Raw genomic sequence first — 18,690 nt, forward strand, 5'->3', positions numbered from 1 at the left:
CACCCAAGTCCATGCATTTAACCTAGTTAATCCCCCTAACACTAGGGACAATTTATCATGGCTAATCCACCTAGCTTGCACATCTTTGGACTGTGGGAGGAAACTGGAGCAGCCAGAGGAAACCCACACAGACACGGGGAGATTATGCAAACTCCACATAGACAATGATCCAAGCTGGGAATTGAACCCGGGTCCCTGGTGCTGTGAGGCAGCAGTGCTAACCACTGTACCACCGTGCCTTCCTGCAGAGTCTGGTGAAGATAGGTGAGCTAAGGAGACTGAAATGAGGGTGCTGGGCTGGTATTTAAATATGACGCCAGGATCTTCAAACCAACCAGCTGAGAACTGGTTGACAAATCAGCTGTCAGCCCACCAGGAGAGTCAGAGGGGAACTCACTTGTGCAAAATTAATGAGCTTCCAAGTGTAGAATCTAGCACAGAGATCCTACTATTCTGGTCGGTGGCATAGATGCTGCTGGAGCCTCTCCACCACCACACCTAGCTACAAAATGGGAGAGTTTCACCCTCTATTGTCATGTCCAACAAAAGCATATTCTATTAATTACTTTTAAAATACTAACATTTAAGCTATTATTTGAAAAGTGGACTTGAAAATCATGTGACTACACTATTTCAAAGATAAAAATGCATTCCAAGCTAAGGAGGTGTCATTGCCCATCTCTTGAGATCATCCAGGAGAGATTTCTAGACATGAATAGGTCTTTTCAAAAATTATTGCCTCAATGCCAGGGTGAATATCTTTAAATAATAATCCAAGTTATGGTTAATCAGCTCACCAGACACCATATTTGGACAGGAGAACTGAGAAATCACATTGTAAGGCCCTTATGTTGGCTTTCATTTTTAATCTGCAAGACCTGTCTGCAAAACACAACACCAGCAACAGCAAAAATGGCAGCAACATCTAGATCTTCAGACTGGAGAATGCAACATCATAAGGATTCCAAGCCTGTTCCTTTTGAAGTCTAGCAATACAGAGAATCAACCTTGTAAGATGACAACTAACTAACTTTGTAACCTGTGAGGAGTCCACCTTTTCCAGGATTCTGGAAGAATACACAACTTCATCACTTGAATTAATCTGACAATACTGCAGGAGTGTTTACTAGGGCAGCATGGTGTGTTTTCTAAGATGAGGATCATGAATGTTACAAGCTATCCTTTTGTTTATAACTTGTAAAAACATAGTATTCTTTTTAACTATATTTTTATGAAAAATACATGTGTGTGAGAGAGAGAGAGAGAGAGAGGGGAAAAAAAAGACTGAGTGAATGATGTAGATTTTCATGTGAACACACAAATACTTAATGAACTTAATTTAAACACATGAAAGCTTGCTGCTGATTGCTCAAGTTGTCCATGCTCTCAGGGGTTAAGAAATGTATACATGTTCCTTTTCAAAAACACCCTGATTAGGGACATTAAAGATGGGTTAGGAGTTTCATTTCTCTCTCATCCCTGTGCATAACAGTATCTGTATCATTGTTACCAAAGTGGACTTCAACTACTTTTGCCACTGATTTTACCCCTCTCCATTGCCAGTCTGTCAAGTTCAACGAACAACTCACAGTATTGACATCCTCTTTTACCATCAGCTAAACTCTGACCTATGAACTCCCATTACTGTTAACTGTCCAACTTGGACACTGCGCATCCTTGCTTCCACACAGCTCATCCTAGAGCTCATCGGTGTTTTATCACCTTCTAACTTTTTCTATTCTAATGTTCTCCTACCCAGTCTTCCAATCTGCATTCTCCACTCTAATAATGGTGTATTAGTCTCAAAGGATTGAATGGCTTACTCCTGTGTTGTTAAGCTGAGAAAGAGGATGGAGGGGGAACAGGAAAGCATTTGACTACCTTCTTTGATTGTTGCCAACATTAAATGCTCTTCACATTATTTGCTCCAGGAGTGTGGTGAAATACTGGTTAAGTACATATGGCTCTGTGTGAGCAATATGCTCTGAACCAGAACATCAGTAAGAGTGCCAGAGATTGATTTTTAGTTCATTAAATGAATTTATATGTGGTAACCATTTGTCATTGATTTCAAAACTAATAATTAACATGACTTAGAATAAAGTTGGCCATAGTACAAAGAAACAACACAAGGGTTTCTGGTGTCAGAAGTGGAAATTTCACAGTGGTGCAATTGGGGAAACACTGATTGTTCACACGCTGTAAAGGAACCGTATCTTGTAGTTCAAGTGCTCTGCATCTGGTGTGAGAATATTCTCTCAAACCATCAGTGCCAAAAGTGGAATGCATTCTGTTCCCCAACACTGATCCCTCCATTTGATAGTGACAGAAGCACCCCCCCCCCCAACAAAAACAAAAATTTTATCCTGTGAGCTTGCATCATTAACTGAAATGCACTAAAATTAGCATGTGTGACAAAACAAACTTGAAACATTGCAAAGTTATCTATTTCAGGAATAGTAAAGAAATGGAAGTGGTATGGAATAGTGGTGCCAGCCAAGTCATTGGCCATTTTCAGAGTGTTTGATTTCCATATCATGAGGCTGACATCTTCCAAAGAAATGTTTTTGATATTGGGCAACTGAGCAAACAAAGGAAAGCTTTTTACCACAGGACTCAGTCACAAGTCAAAACAATGTTTTCATGACAGAAAATAAGCACTTTTAACTCACATGACAACATCAGGAACAATATTTAACAGCTGTTTCTGAACAAATGACAATCACTGTTTATCAAATTCTAAATGCTTATAGTAATGCCAATATTACAAAATTGGTTTGGCATATTTTGAATCCTTGGGCTTAAGGAATATGTGTGAACAGCAGTTAATTTTTGCAATACAAAATTGCAAATGCCTTCTCTCCCTAAGGCAGCGATTCTGTTCCAAATACACTGGCTATGCTCCAGTATCTTTACCAGACACCACTGACCATAGGTAAGTCTAGATGCTTAACAAACTGTTGGTGGTGGAAGACACTGTAGCAGAGGTCAATCTCCTCAAACACTATCACAATAAAGACATGTTTGAGCAATGATCAGGAGGAGGAACATGAGCAAATTATTTCTCTCCCTAACTGAGATCATTGAGGCTTATTATGAATTCTCCATTTATGCCTTTGCAGCAATTGTCTCACTTGGCTCAATTTACGCTTTTTATTTTTTCAATTATACCGGTCCACAGTTCTCCTAGTAGTGACAAGTAGACTTCAATCAGCTTTCCACCCCTGACACAGCACCAACTATTCTTTATCAAAGTCACAAATGGCATGTTATGTGACTGTGACAAAGGTAAGCCATCACTCTGTAGTCTTTGACACAATTGAGCACACCATCATTCTCCAAAGTCTCACCAGTATTGTCCAACTAAGTGGAAATGCTCCATTCATTGCCAGACAATCATTTTTCATGGCTACTCTTATTGTTTCTGTACCATTTCCTTTGGTTTCCCCAAGAGTATAATTTTGAATCCTACCTATTTCCCATTGACTGGCTATCCCTTAGCAATATTATCTAAAAACAAACTCATAAGGGCACTAACAACATCCAATTTTACGTCACCACCACTGTTTTCAGACAAGCTTATCTGACATCCAATACTGGACGAGCAGAAATTTCCTCCAATTAAATATCAAGAAGAACAAAGTATTACCTTCAGTCCTTACTCGAAATTCCATTCCCTAATTATTGATTCTAAACCTCTCCCTGGTATCTGAGGTAAAATTACACTGTTTGCAAACTTGGTGTCATGTTTGATACTGAGATGAGTTTTTGACCACTCATCCATACCATTATTTAATCTGCCTATTTGTAACTCTTTTATGTTCCCTTACTTGCCCCCTGAAAATATTTGCTAAAGTCCTTATTTTTGCCTTTGTTACCTACAAACTCGACTTTTTCATTGCACTCTTGACTGCCTCCCACATTCTGTCTTTCAAAAACCTGACATCCAAATATCTAAAACTCTACTGTCTGCATCCTATCTTGAAGGAGCCTCGTTCACCTGTCACCTCTGTGCTCGTTGACCCAAACCGGCTCCCAGCATTCTGGAATCTACTATCAAGGAAGTATTATCCACTTGATAAATCATTGCATTTTCAGCCAAAGTCAACATCGTATTGTGAAAGGGGCACTGTTGGACAATTTTTTAAAAGAGATTTTTGAGGAACTCGGGTAGATAAAGGAGAGCCAGTAAATGTGGTATACTTGGATTTCCAAAAGGTATTTGGAAAGGTGCCATAAAAAAGTACTTACATAAGGTGAGGGCGCATTGAGTTGCTGGGGGTTGGGGGGGGAGGGGGGAGGTGGGAGGGTAACAAATCAGCATGGATGGAAGAATGATTAATGGACAAGAAGCAGAGAGTACTGATAAACAGAGCATCATCAAGTTGGCACGCTGTGACTAGTTGAGTGCCGCAAGGATTAATGCTGGAGCTTCGGCTATTTACAATCTTACTTAAACAAAGAGACAAAGGACAATGAAAGGTCACAGAACTGAAACAGCAACTTTCTGTCTCCAAACATGCTGCCAAGCCAACATTTTTTGTTTTAATTTGTTATCATCAGAGATGTCTCAGGTTTGGTTCCTTACTAAAGTTTGTGTATTTGATGAGTAGTTTTGCCTCAGAAAATTGAGACAAAACCAGTGAATAGTATGGAACTGAGATATTTGTAACAGTAATAAAGTCTGTGTCTCAAATTATGGTACCCATACTTCTTACAGAAAAGCTTTATCACTATAAATATAGAGATGATCAGTGGCAAGGGAGTATACTTTGTGGGAACGTCAAATCCAGTCTTCAATCTATCAATTAAAAATTTGGTAATTTTTGATCTGAAACCAAAATAGCATCTTAGAAGTGGCTTCCGATACTGTTAACTTATAGTTAAGCGTTAAGGGAAAGTCAATAACATTACCCCCTCACATGGCACAATAATTATAGATTATTTATTTACAGAAAATATCTGTGCATTTGAATAGAGTCAAGCCATTGACGTTTCTTAAACAAAACTGATTCTATTTGGCTTCTCTTATTGTGATCTTACAGTCACCATTCAATACGCAGTTCATTTCTAACTGCAAAAGATAAATTGTATGCATAAATGCAGAGAAACACACAGACACATTTTTATTCGCTGCAAAAGGAAAGTCTGTTTTTCATAGAGATTGAGGCACTTAACATTTGTCTAGTGTAAGAAGTATCTGATTCAATTTAATGGTCTTTAGGTCCATTAGCCACCCTGAATAATTAACCAGTTGGAAGAGACTGTCCATAATTAGCATATCTTTGATAAAAGTACTCTGTTCAGATTTCTTTATCAAAAACGTACTACAAAAATTGTAGATATATTCATAACAAAAATACAAATGTGTAATAAATCTCACTCCTCAAGATTAACTGGCTGCCACCAGTGGTGCAGGCTATACACACAGAGCTCTTATTTTGGTTGCAAGCAGGACAGAGATGTTGCTATATATTGCAAATCTATGTGAAAGTTCCCCAGCGTGAATATTAAAGTTGCAATCATAGCTTTTTAACAACTGCGTAGGCAATGCAAGTAGAGCAAAGACTTCAAAGGAGCAGATATATTAACAGTTCTGCAATATTAGCAAGGCAATAAAAGAAACAAAATTCAATGATTCTTGGTTTGATGCAGACTCAGTAGTCTGCATACTGCGTTGCACTGTACTATAAATGTTGGGATAGACCAATGTTCAACCAATATCTTGCATCATGTTAAATGATGTACTGCAACATGCTCTGTGAGATGTCTCAGATTGACTAACTTCATCCTATTTCCCAGTTTACATTTTGCTGCCAATAAAATGTCACAGAACATGTTCACCACAGACTGTCAAATGGTGAATACAAATATATATATACTGATCATTTACTATTTCTTTTTTCTTTAGTGGAGCAACAATAAAAATGCTTCATATGTTCAAATAATAATTAACTTTTAAAAATGTATATACCCAATAGCTCTCAGAAATAGAGGATCAAATATGTAATTAAATTTCAGAAATGTGCATGATTAATAGTATACAGTTTTAACTACTCAAATATCAACTGAGATAGTTTTAGTGTGCAAAGAAGGGATGAAACAAAATTCTTAAATTGCATCCATTTAGCCAGTATTCACAAAGCCCAACAAGGGAAGGGCTAATTCTGGGCTTAATTGGAAATGAGCCCAGGCACGTGAAAAGGTTATTAGTTATGAATATTTTGGAGAGAGTGACCACAATTCAGATTTAGGATTGTTATGAATAAGGATAGGCCAGGAATAAAAGTTCTTAACTGAAAAAGGCTAATTTTACTAGCATACTGCATAATTTGGCTCAAGTGGACAGGAAGCAACTACTTACCGATAAAACTATCAGAGCAGTGGGAGGCATTCCAGGGCAAATATGTTCCCATGAAGACAAAGGGTGGGCCTAAGACCAGAGAACCTGGATATCAAGGCACATAAAGGCCAGGTAGATACTGAGAACTCAATATAGCAGAGTCCCTGGAGAAGAATAAGAAGCTCAGAGGGGAACTTAAAAATAAAACTAGGAAAGCCAAGTGAGTACATGAAAAAGCTTTGGTTGGTAGAATAAAGAAACACCCATAGGGGTTTTTAAAATATGTAAAGAGCTAGAGAATAACTTCGGAAAGAGCAGCACCAATTAGGGATCATATGGATAATGTGCATGTGGACCGATGGGCACAGTCCTCAATGAATACTTTGTGTTAGTCTTCACAGTGGAAAAGGACGATGCAGATATCAACATCAGGATGGAGGACAGTAAAATATTAGAGGAAATTAGCAGAGAGAGAGAGGAGGTGCTAGCAGGAATAACAGCCTTGAAAGTGGATAAATGAGCAGGCCCAGTTGAGATATATTTCAGCATATTGAGGGAGGCAAGGTAAGAGATATCAGAGGAACTGGCAGTAATTTTCAAATCCTCTCTGGCCACACCTGAGGTGCCAGAGGACTGTTAACGTTGTCTCATCATTAAAAAAGAGAGGTAGGGCGAGACTAGGAGTTACAGGCCAGTCAATCTAACCTCAGTGGTGGGGAAGTTACCAGAAATAATTCTAAGGGACAGAACATATCTGCACTTGGATAGACACAAATTCATCAGGGATAGTGTAAAACCCTAACTATGTTAGGGGTTGTGGGTTGTAACAAAAACAAAATGTGCAGTTTTCACCCAGAGATTCAAACTAACAATAGGTTTACCATGCAACTAACATAAATGTATAACAGACAATCAATATAGATCTGTTAAAGGACGGTCATGTTTGACAAAGCTAATTTTTTTTTGAAGAGGTAACCAGGAATCATGATGAGAATAATGGACTTAATGTGGTCTATATATGGGCTTTAACAAGCCTTTTGATAAGGTCCATCATAGCAGACTGATCAAGAAAGTAAAGACCTATGGGATCCAAGGTAAATCAGCACCTTGGATCCAAAATTGGTTGAGAGGCAGGAAGCAAAGGATGATGCTTGAGTAATCGAGTCATAGAGCAATACGGCATGGAAACAGGCCCGTTGACCCAACTGATCCATTCTGTTTTTGTGACTTAAATTCTGTTTGCAGTGAGTTCTGCAGAGCTTGGTGCTGATACCCTTTGGTATTTGTGGCGTAAATTAATGATTTAGGTTTAAATGTAAGGGGGATGATTAAGGAATTCACAGATGGCACGAAAATTGGGAGAGTGGTAAATAGTAAGGAGGATAGCCATAAACTGCAGAAGGATATCAATGGACTGGTCAGATTGGCAGAACAGAGGCCAATGGAATTCAACTGGTAAAATGTGAGGGCCTACAAGGGAAAAGATTACACTATGATTGGCAGGACCCTGGAAGATACTGACGATCAGAGGGACCTTGGACTGCAGATCCACTGAACATTGCAGAGAAGGTAGATAAGATGGTTAAGAAGGCATATGTAATACTTGCCTTCATTAACTGTGGCGTAGAGCACAAGGGGGTCATGCTGGAACTGCATAAAACACTTATTAAGCCAGAACTGGAATTCTGCATGCAGTTCTGGTCACTGCATCATTGGCAGGATACGATTGCACTGCAGAGGAGATTAGCTAGATCGCTCTCTGGGCTGGAAGATCTGAGTTATGAGGAAAGATTGGGTAGGCTGGGACTGTTTTCCTTTCAGAAGCAAAGGTTGAGAGTGGACTTAATAAAAACATGATAAAGCTGTATAAGATTTCGAGAAAGAGAGGATAGGGTGAATAGGAAGGTACTTTTTCTACTGGTTGAAGGGTCAATAACAAGGGGATGTAGATTTAAGGTGGTGAAAAGGGGAGTTGACAAGAAACATTTTCCCCCAGACAGTGGTGGAAGTATGGAACTCACTGCCTGAAAGGACAGTTGAGACAGAAACTCTTGTAACATTTAAGAAGTATTCACTTACAATGTTGTAACTACCAGGGTTGTGGGCCATGCGCTGGAAAATGGAATTAGTGTAGTCAGATCTTTGTTGACCGGCACTGATATGATGGGCCGAATGGTCTCTTTCAGTGCTGTAAACAGCTCTGAGTCTATGACAGCTTATGAATATCAACTTTACTCCAAATAAATGATATATCAATTCTTTCTTGCATAATGAGCTTTAAAACCGATGGCTTAGAGCCATAGAGATATACAGCATGGAAACATACCCTTCAGCCCAACTCATCCATGCTGACCAGGATTCTGAAAGTGAAGATTCCTAAAATGCATTTGATTTGATTTATTATTGTCATATATTAAGATACAGTGAAAAGTATTGTTTCTTGCAAACAAACATACTGTCCATTGAGAAGGAAATGAGAGTGTGCAGAATATAGTGTTACATGATAGCTAGGGTGCAGAGAAAGATCAACTTAATGCAAAGCAAGTCCATTCAAAAGACTGACAGCAGCAGGGAAGAAACTTCTTGAGTTGGTTGGTACATCACCTCAGACTTTTGTTTCTTTTTCCCAAAGGGAGAAGGTGGCAGAGAGAATGTCCAGGGTGCATGGGGTCCTTAATTATGCAGGCTGCTTTGCTGAGGCAGCGCGAACTGTAGGCAGAGTCAATGGATGGGAAGCTGGTTTGTGTGATAGATTGGGCTATATTAATGATCTTTGGCCCATTTGGGCATTTGGCCCATATCCCTCTAATTCTTTCCTAAGCATGTACCCATCCAAATGTCTTTTAAATCTTGTCATTGCATCCACCTCTTTCACCTCCTCTGGTAGCTCATTCCATATTTGCACCACCTTTTGTGTGAAAAAATTGCCCCTCCAGCCTCTTTTAAATCTTTCCGCTTTCACTTTAAACCTATGTCCTCTAGCTTTGGACTCCTGTACCCTGGGGAAAAGACCTTTGGCTATTCACCTTATTTATGCCCCTCAAGATTTTATAAACCTCGATAAGATCACCCCTCATCCTCCTTTGCTCCAAAGATAAAAGTCCCAGCCTCTCCTTATAATTCAAAGCTTCCAGGCCCATTAATGTACTTGGAAATTTTTTTTGGACACTGAATACTGGTCAAGAAGTAGAAATCTCTTTCTCACTCTGTTGTTCCATCTTGACTGCCTCCACAAAAAATTGGCTGCCTCTGCACTGACCAAGGGTCACACCTTGGTGCTCCTCTGTGACTCAGTATTGCAACGCAAGCACAATAACCCAAGAGACACTGAGGCCCCGGTCAAGCTCAAATGCCAACACAGCACTTCGAGAATTTGATTGAAACTGAAAAAGCTGGGATTAATAAAAGTAATCACAAAGTGGTCAGATTGTAATTAAGAACCGTACTAGTTCACTCATGCCCCACCAACCTTAGCCAGTCTGTCCTGCATGTCTCCGGCAGCAAGGAGGTTGACTGCAGTTCAAAAACCTCTTAGTTGCATCATCGGCTTCTCAGCTAATCTGTGTCATAGAGTTGGAATCATTTAAGGTAACTCCACTAGATATATTAATTTTCTTCTTGCTTCCCCATTTTACTGCCTTCCCTTTCTCAAATGCTTATTGAGATGCCTTCATACATTTGGAAGAGTACACACATAGTACAAACTACCAATCCGTCAGTGGGTTTTCATGGCCTCTTCACTCTGTCCATCAACTGAAAAAGACAGTTTTCCAGATGCTCAGATGTATAGAGTGTTGGCCTTTCCCATAGTGGATGTCCAATTGATCTGCTCGTAGGCTGACAAAACTCCTCACCCATTTTGAGTAAAATGTTATAATATCATTATTACTGGTACAAGAACAAGGGTCTTCCAATGCAAATTTAAACATTTGCAAGCTATATGACCAAGCTACTCAATCTGCTTTAACAAAAGTTTTTAATGTCTCTAGTAAGATTTACTAGTCATTAGAGTTCAAATAAATAAATTGCTAAATATGTAAAACATGCCTCCATTTACTAAATTCATCTTATCTCATACAACTCCCACATACATTCGAGCATATTAGCATCATTCATAGGCCTACGTTATTTAAAATAGCATAATTGTTCAACCAGCAAGGTAAAGAACATGAAATCCTTAGAAATAGGGGCAGGAGTAGATTATTTGGCCCATTGAGCCTGCTCTGCCATTCATTAAGATCATGGCTGATCCAATTATAGTCTCAACTTCACTTTCCTGCCCAGCTCCCATCAACAATCTAACTCAGCCCTGAATATATTCAATGACCCAACTCCATTGTGGAATTAGAATCATAGAATCTACTGTGCAGAAGGAGGCCATTCGGCCCATTGAGTCCGCTCAGACCTCCATCCCACCCAGGCCTCATTCCCATAATCCCTTATATTTACCTTACTAATCCCCCTGACACTAGAGTTAATCTAGTATGGCTAATCAACCTGACCCACACACCTTTGGAGTGTGGGAGGAAACTGGAGAACCCAGAAGAAACCCACATAGACATGGGGAGAATGTGCAAATTCGAACAGACAATGACTCAAGGTTAGAATTGAACCTGGGTCCACGGTGCTGTGAGGCATCAGTGCCAACCACTGTGCCACCCAATTCCAAAGACTAACAGCTCCCTGAATAAAGAAATTCCACCTCATCTGCATGCTAAATGGGAAATCTCTTATTTTTAATCAGTTTCCCCGTAATTTTAGATACCCCCCCCCCCCCCACTCCCGTAACATGCAACATCAATACATTGTCTCTCCACTTTGTTATTTACACAAATTTTGCCAAGACATTTGATAAGCACAATTTGAAATTAGTAATTTGGTACTAGCATGTTAAATTGTTCTATTGCATGAACTGGCATTTAGACAATTGTGTTTCCATTTCATGCAAACAAATTAATTGGGCTGTTCTAAAGGGCAGATAATCTGTATTTATTTTAAATTAACCAATCTGATTGTAACATGTTCCTTTATTTTCCCCAGATACTGCATGGACAATTGGGATGGTCTTGGGACAATTTGGATGCTATCCAGCCTTTTAGTCTAGATTTGCTATTCCTTCCTGAGTTAATTTGTTTTGCTTTGCAACAGCATTTGTGCAGTTTGATGATCGCATTCTCAGCTTCATGCTATTGTCACTTAATTGTTGGGTGATTTCTTAGCTTTTCTTACAGGCAGTCATCTTCAAACAGGGTGACAAGTTGGGAACATTAGAATTATCTATCTATTTCTTATATACTGTTCTAAGCTAACCATTACCTTGAGGGAGAGGAATAATTACATTTCTCAGAAAATCCAGAATTGCAACCATTCCACCTGTAATTGGAAATGGGGGAGGGGTGCTCGATACTACAAATTTCTCTAAGAAATGTTTCACTTGAGCTAGGCAGCTTTTGTGTTTGTACGATAAATCTTCCAGTGCTTTTTTCCATGGGCTCAAAAGTGGCAAAGTTACACTTATAAAAAATGATGTAATTCCATTATGGATCTTTTGAAGTGAGCTAATTTCCTGGATTAGCTCATTCGAAGATTTCAGCTGAAGGTGCACTGATTATGTCAAATTTGCATTAGAGGTAGCAAGTGGGGATTTTCGGCCATGCTCGTCCCAAAATTGGAAAGCTCCACCCTAGGTTAATGAGTGGGTTTCCTTGGTTGGCAGGGAAATCATGGTGCACATTATATGAAAGAAATAACTTGCATTTAGGTGGCGCCTTTCAAAAGCTCAGGCTGTTCTAACACACTCTGAAATTACTTTAGTTCCTTTGAATTAGCGTTCACTGTTGGAATGCAAGAGACCTGGCAGCAAATTTTCACATAGCAATGCCCCACAAATTACAATAAATTAATGACTAGATAATGTGCTCTTTATATAGCAATGCTGATGAGGGACGGTCAGGCTACCTGGGGAATTTTACTGATTTTCTTCCATGAATCCTGAGATCTTTCAGAAAAGGGTAGACAGGGCCTCAGTGTAACTTTTATCTGAAAGATGGTACATCCAATAATGCAGTGCTCTCTCAGTACTGTACAGATAGTGTCAGTCTTGATTATGTGCTTAAATCTCTTTGGATCAGTCTTGAATCTGCAACTTCTCTATTTCAGTGTAAGAGGCGTGATCTTACAACTTTGCTGCACCCATCAATTAGGGTGACAAGATGTGGAAATAGCATGAGAGGCCAAATCCGATTGCTATTTTCACTGTCCCTTTTTATTGGTGATAACAGCTTTGTGTGAAGCTTATTAGCATCAGATTGCCTTGATTTCTATTTCACTGGGGAGTTAAGCATGGCTGCTTTCTCTTCCTGGATGCTTTCCCTCTCTCTAGTGTAACGTCTCACCAGTGCAAATCATTACTAGTCCTCAGCAGTAGAGATCAGGTGCCATGGCCACGTTGGGGAATCAGAGGCCATTGAAATCCGTGGCTGGGCAGTCACAGGGCGTGGTTGGGCAGTGTCCACCTGGCACAGCGCGCAAGAGGCTGTGCCAAGGGGGCAGGGCCTGAGTGGGAACTGTGACAGGGCTATATTACATGGGGGTATGATGGATGCCTATCTAAATCGGGGGGCAGGGGGTGTGGTCATGCAGGGCAGGTCATGAAGGTCTGTAATGCGGAGGGAGCAATGATCGGGCCATGGGGGCAAGTTGACGGTCCATCAGGAGAGCCCTGATGCCAGCAACTCATGTTGGTATTGGGATATAATATGTCGCCAGGAGGAGGAGATCTGATATCCGTGGGGGTGGGAGAAGGTTTTCGCGTTCACTGACAGTTCAGGGTGACCTTCTGAAATGGTATCTGAGTGCTCCCACCGTCCTGCCCATTCCACCGCAAAGCACCCTGTTGTCCAGAAAAATAATTGAGTCCCACAAGATTCCAATCTGGATTGAAGGACAGTGTTGGAGACTCCTGTTTCTTTGCCATAATGACGTTTAATATTTTTTGGGAGAAAATTCCTTCCCTTGTGTGCTGCTTATATAATTCAGACTTCAACCTTCCAAAGGGATATTTATTGTGTTTATACAATAAATAGCGTCCAAGTCCTAGATTCACTTTCTAAACTATGCTGAATCAAATAGCTTAGACAAATGTTCGCAGCAGCAGCACAATTAGCCGCAACATGTACAGAGGAACAGAATACAGGATTCTTACTTCGATCTCCTATCCATTGACTTCAATTACACCAAATCCTATGGCGAATAGTCTGTTCACATTTGCTCTCAATGCTCCTTGATGAATAAAAGTACTTGAGGGAAATTATCAAAGTTCCCTTCAGCCAGAAGCAAAGGGAAAAGAAAAGGATAAACAAACCTAGCGAGGAAATAAATAGTTACAGCTATGTTAGCTGCTCTGGATGCTTGAAATCCATGACAGCTCCAAATTAACAATTGCAGCACTAAATTCAGTCAAATGGCCTGAATTTTGCAGGGGCCACAGTGTTTGGTGGGGTGCGGGGTGGGGTGCGGGGCAGGGGAGGGGGGGGGGGTGGGGGTTGTTGGGAATGCAGAGGGATAAAGACAGCACAGAGGGAGCAGAAAGAGGGCACAAAGGAAGAACAAGCACCAAGCGGAAAAAGAGCTTGGCAGCATGACAAGGGGTGTGGAAAAAGGGTGTGGGGCAAAAGGGGACCAGGATCGTTGGGGGGGGGGGGATGGTGGTGGGAGAAGGGGGCTGGGGATCAGGAGGAGTGGAGCGAAAGGTGGGGGCTGGAAGGAGGGGAGCAAAAGAAGGAAAAGGGCCAGGAGGAGGGGAGCGAAGGGGAACGCCAGGAGGAGGGGAGCAAAAGGTGGGGGCCAGGAGGAGGGGAGCAAAGGGTGGGGGCCAGGAGGAGGGGAGCAAAGGGGAGGGGGGAGCAAAAGGGAGGGGCAAGCAAGGGGGAGGGCAAGCAAGGGGGTGACCAGGAGCGGGGGGGGGGGACGAGAGGTCAGAGCAGCGGGAGGGGCAAGAGGTCAAAGCAGCGAGGGGGCAAGAGATCGGAACAACGGTGGGGGGGCAAGAGGTCAGAGCAGCGGGGGGGGGCAAGAGGTCGTATCAACAGGGGGGCAAAAAGTTGGAGCAGCAGGCTAGCAAGAGATCTGAGTAGGGGAAGGAGATCATGGGTGAATGTTCAAAGTGGGGGGCAGGAAGAGATTGGAATAAAGGGGTGAGAGAGCTCAGAATGGGTGGGGAGGAGATGTGAGTGGAAGAGAACATAGTGGGGAATAAAGTTGGGAAACATTGTGGCTGATAGGTAGACTGTTATCGTAGACACAACCTGAGTAAAGTATTTAATTGGCCAGTCTGCCTCTTGTCACACTCTCTTTTAGCATAGAAATTGGAGAATTGGAATTGGATTTGTGATTTTTTGTTAATTTCCTGCCTGATTCAAGTATACTTGTTTCTGTTGTTAAAATTATCGTCGCATCCAGCACAAAATAATTAGAATGCATAATGAAATGTTAAACCTTGTACTGGGTGAAGGAGAATGAAAGGTAGAATGACGTTAGAAGGAAAATAAATAAATGAGCCAAAAACAGTCTATTTTAAACTCCACCATGATAAAAATCTGAAGGAATGTGATTGCATGCTTGTAAAAATAAATGTTCTGTACCAGAGAGGTTGTCTGACAGTAATTAAGTTATCTCATTGCATTAAAGGTTTATCTGCGCTTGAATTAACCTTGAATAAACCTGCCTTAACCTCGTCTAACGCTTTTAGTGGGCAACTTTTAGATAAGTAACACAAATTAAATAATGCAACTTCATGCCCTTGATACATTTTACAGAAACACTGAGGCTGGAATGTTACGGCCATGCATGCTGGCAAGATTCTCCCAACCTGCTGCAGTGAATGGAGATTTGGCTGGGCACCAAATTCTCTGACCTCACTGCAATAGGAGCGTGGCATGAACGGCCAGTAAGATTGCTCCCTGAATTTGGAGAGCATAGAAGGAGACCATCTTGTCTGTGCTAACTCTTCAAAAGAGCAATTTACCAAGGCCCTGGCCTTACTCTTTCCTTGTTGAATGCCTTAATTGAACCTTCCTCCACCATACTGCTAGACAGTGCATTCCAGATCTTAACCACTTGCTGCTTGAAATTATTTTCCTGATGTTGCTGAAATCTGTGCCCATTAGTTCTTGATCTTTCCTCCAGTGGGAACAGTTTCTCCAATCTACATTGTTTTAATGCCAAGTCTCTTGACAGAACACCAACACAGCCACGTTTGTAAAACAGCAAGGTATCTCTGACAGCATGCTGCTGATTTTTCTAATACAAAGCACAAATTGGGACGTAAGAGCAGATTAAGGATGATGTACAATTAGGAGTGGGATGGCTAGGCATGCTAACTTCTACCTCTTTCTTCCTTCTGTCATACCCAACCCTGGGCCTACATCCGCTACTATCCCCATGCCCACCTGGTCCCTCCAATTACTCACCCCTTCTTTTTAGTATCTTTTTGTTTCCTGGCCCATGAGACCATCTACTCCATGGCCGCAGTCCTAACATCTTACCTACCTGTGATTGTTTGCTCTGCAATACCTTTAATTTGACCCATAGGACCCCATCATGGACAGCACTAACCCTTCCCTTTTGGACCATTTCTCTCCGCAATATCCCCCCACCATTTCCCCTCCTCCCAAGGCCCTTGCTCTTCCTTCTACATCCTTGCCTTCCCTCTCTGGCTTCATCCCTGCTACAAGCTCCCTCCCTCAGACAGCCAGCCTCCTTACAAACATACCCTTTATACAGCCACGATCTGACCATGGCCTAATTGAACAATGCTTGTGACAGAGGAAAAATCACTAGTTACTCACTCCAAATCCAGCCAGTTGGATACCGCGCCTGCTGCAAGCATTTACATGGAGTTGTAAACCTATTGTATTTCTCAATAATTTAATTGGAATGGGGAACTTAATTCTGGTGAGCTGGTCTTCTAATGAACTTGCATAACATACAAAGGCACACATACCTTCAAACTTTCCTGAATTTAACTGGAATTGTTCACCCTGCCATTGGGAAGCAGATTTTTGGTCTCATGCTCAATTAAGTTACTCTACTCATCTTGTTTCCTGCTCCTGGGAGTAGCATAAAATTCCACCTTAGAAGTATCGGATTTGCTCTCCAATGTTATGCTATAATAATGGTCAGTGCCATTAGTCTTATTATTATTCTTACTGTGAAACAAATCGGAGCTAATGTAATCACATCATTGAATTTACCAACAGATTTACCATAAAGGCTTGGCATTGACATAGTAATGTCTGGTGAGACATTGTACCAAGCCTTTATGGTTTCCAATTTTTTGCCCTATATTTGTTTTGACTGTCAAGAAAACAAAACTTTCAACTTTATGTAAAAAAACATCTTTGGTACTATCTACAAGTTTCCCACAAATTGCAAACAAATGTTCTAAAGTTACATTTCAATAGACAAATATATGCAAACTCCAAAGAGATTAATGCATACGTATGTATAAAATATAAATGTAAAACACACACACTTTTGACAAAAAAAAAACAAGAAAACAGAGCACCTAAAATACACACATACAACTGTCCATGCATTAAATTGAGCAATCACAGATTTATGATGCAAGGGTTAGAGAACAGTAATATACTGTTCGTGTACTAAATTGTTTGGCAATTAAATGTGTCCAAAACAATAACTGACCAACACCACAAGGTCAGAAATGAGCAGTAAATTACTTCACTAAGCATTTGTATTAAAAATTGGATTTCTAATCTATTCCGATTTGGCATACTGCCAAACAAATATAATTTCTCCAAGCTTGGAAAAAATGATCCACTGTCAACTTAAAATAAGATACCTGTATCTCATTTGGAGTTTTGGGTTTTATTTTCAAATAGTTGGTGAAAGTCCATTGGTCTTTGGATTCAGGCAATAAAAAACTATGTCTAATCAACATAGTTTTTAAAAAATATATTTTTCATGCAGCTAGATGGTGCTTCTGTCCTCGAGTAAATTTAACAACTGAAGAGGAAGATAACCAATTTGCTATAAATCTGCACTCTTATATTAACAACAAAGCTTTCATTGGGAATGCAAATGAAAGAAAATAACTTGGCTATCTGTAATTGTGTACTGAAACACTTCAGTTAATACTTCATGCTCCCTGGTACAATTGGATCTTGTTGAAATTATTATTCATGAAAGATAAATACATACCTTTTACTAATATACATAACATCTCTTGGATTTCACACTGCATGAATGTTTCCTTTCTTAGATCCATTACCGAGCCAGTTTAATTACAACAGCCGAGGAAGGAAAGGCTCTGAATATTAATTTACAATTTGAGGAGATCCTTCCCCTCTCAAAGACTATCCCACTGGAGGTTTCTTGATTTTAGGATGTTACAAGATGCTTAACAGCACCACACAGGCAACTACTGAAAGAAAGACCAATTCTAAATACCTTTATCCACTTGCCTGGATCTGTTCCTGCCTGTGAGAATTATGACTGCAAAAAAATAAGAGAGTACTTTCTCTTCATCCTTTTGTCTTCAAATCTACATGATTTGTCCACAAAATAGTCTGTCACTGAAGACTTAGGTAACAGGAATCCAAAGCAAATCAAATGCCATTTAGATAGCAATAACACATGGAGTATTACTTAACGGTTACAGCAGACAGACAGCATTTACAGTAACTAAGGCTGGTATTTGCAGCTACTGTTGAGTTAGCATAAACACAATAATCGTTTCTTAAACACAGACACTGCACACTTAACAGATTTCCATCAGTCGCAAGCTGCACCTTTAAGCATCTAAGCAGAGCAGCACATCCAGTTTACACAATGCTACAAAGCTGAACCTTCATCAAAATATTTTTCTGTACTTACCGAACTAAATGGGAAAGAGCATCAGTTTCCTTTCCACTTTTCTGTTACAACAAATAGAGATTCAGTCTCTCAGCAAGTCACTGCTTCAACTACACTGATCAACCAGGCATAACAGGCCCTTATGGATTGTCTATGCAGCTGGGATATAATGGAACCATTTTCTCAGCTGGGACCAGACACTTAACTGCTATACACTGTGCGCTGTGTGTCTGTTCACTGGCACTAATCAGGAAGTACAGTGCTTCTCAACCGCATTTCCCGAAGCACCTACACAATTAGCACATGAATCACATGGACCCGCAGCAAGGTCTTCAGCTGTTCTTAACTGGATTCCCTAACAGAGATTAGGATTAGAAAATCCTAATAGCTGCTTGTAGTTTCTCATTGTTAGAAGCATTATGTTAAAGCACAAGCCTGCTTTATTTTGACATGAACATCAATCTCACTGTCAG

The 18,690-nt window shown here is 40.5% G+C and overlaps 1 protein-coding gene across 7 annotated transcripts in view; it reads right to left on the reverse strand.

The window, feature by feature from the left end:
* LOC145339265 (contactin-4-like) overlaps positions 1 to 18,690 on the reverse strand; it is a 2,278,868-nt gene that overhangs the window by 1,271,719 nt on the left and 988,459 nt on the right. Inside the window, exon 1 of one of the 7 annotated variants that reach the window (XM_080183708.1) lies at positions 18,239 to 18,491. The exons of 5 other annotated variants lie outside the window; for them this stretch is intronic. The gene's annotated coding sequence lies outside the window, so the exon portion shown is untranslated. Of the gene's footprint in view, positions 1 to 17,812; positions 17,917 to 18,238; positions 18,492 to 18,690 lie in introns of those variants that run through there. One more of the 7 variants, XM_080183716.1, reaches the window with a different exon arrangement.

This window comes from Carcharhinus amblyrhynchos, chromosome 3 (genome assembly GCF_965287045.1).
Source record: "Carcharhinus amblyrhynchos chromosome 3, sCarAmb.v2.hapA, whole genome shotgun sequence".
Lineage (NCBI taxonomy): Eukaryota > Metazoa > Chordata > Chondrichthyes > Carcharhiniformes > Carcharhinidae > Carcharhinus > Carcharhinus amblyrhynchos.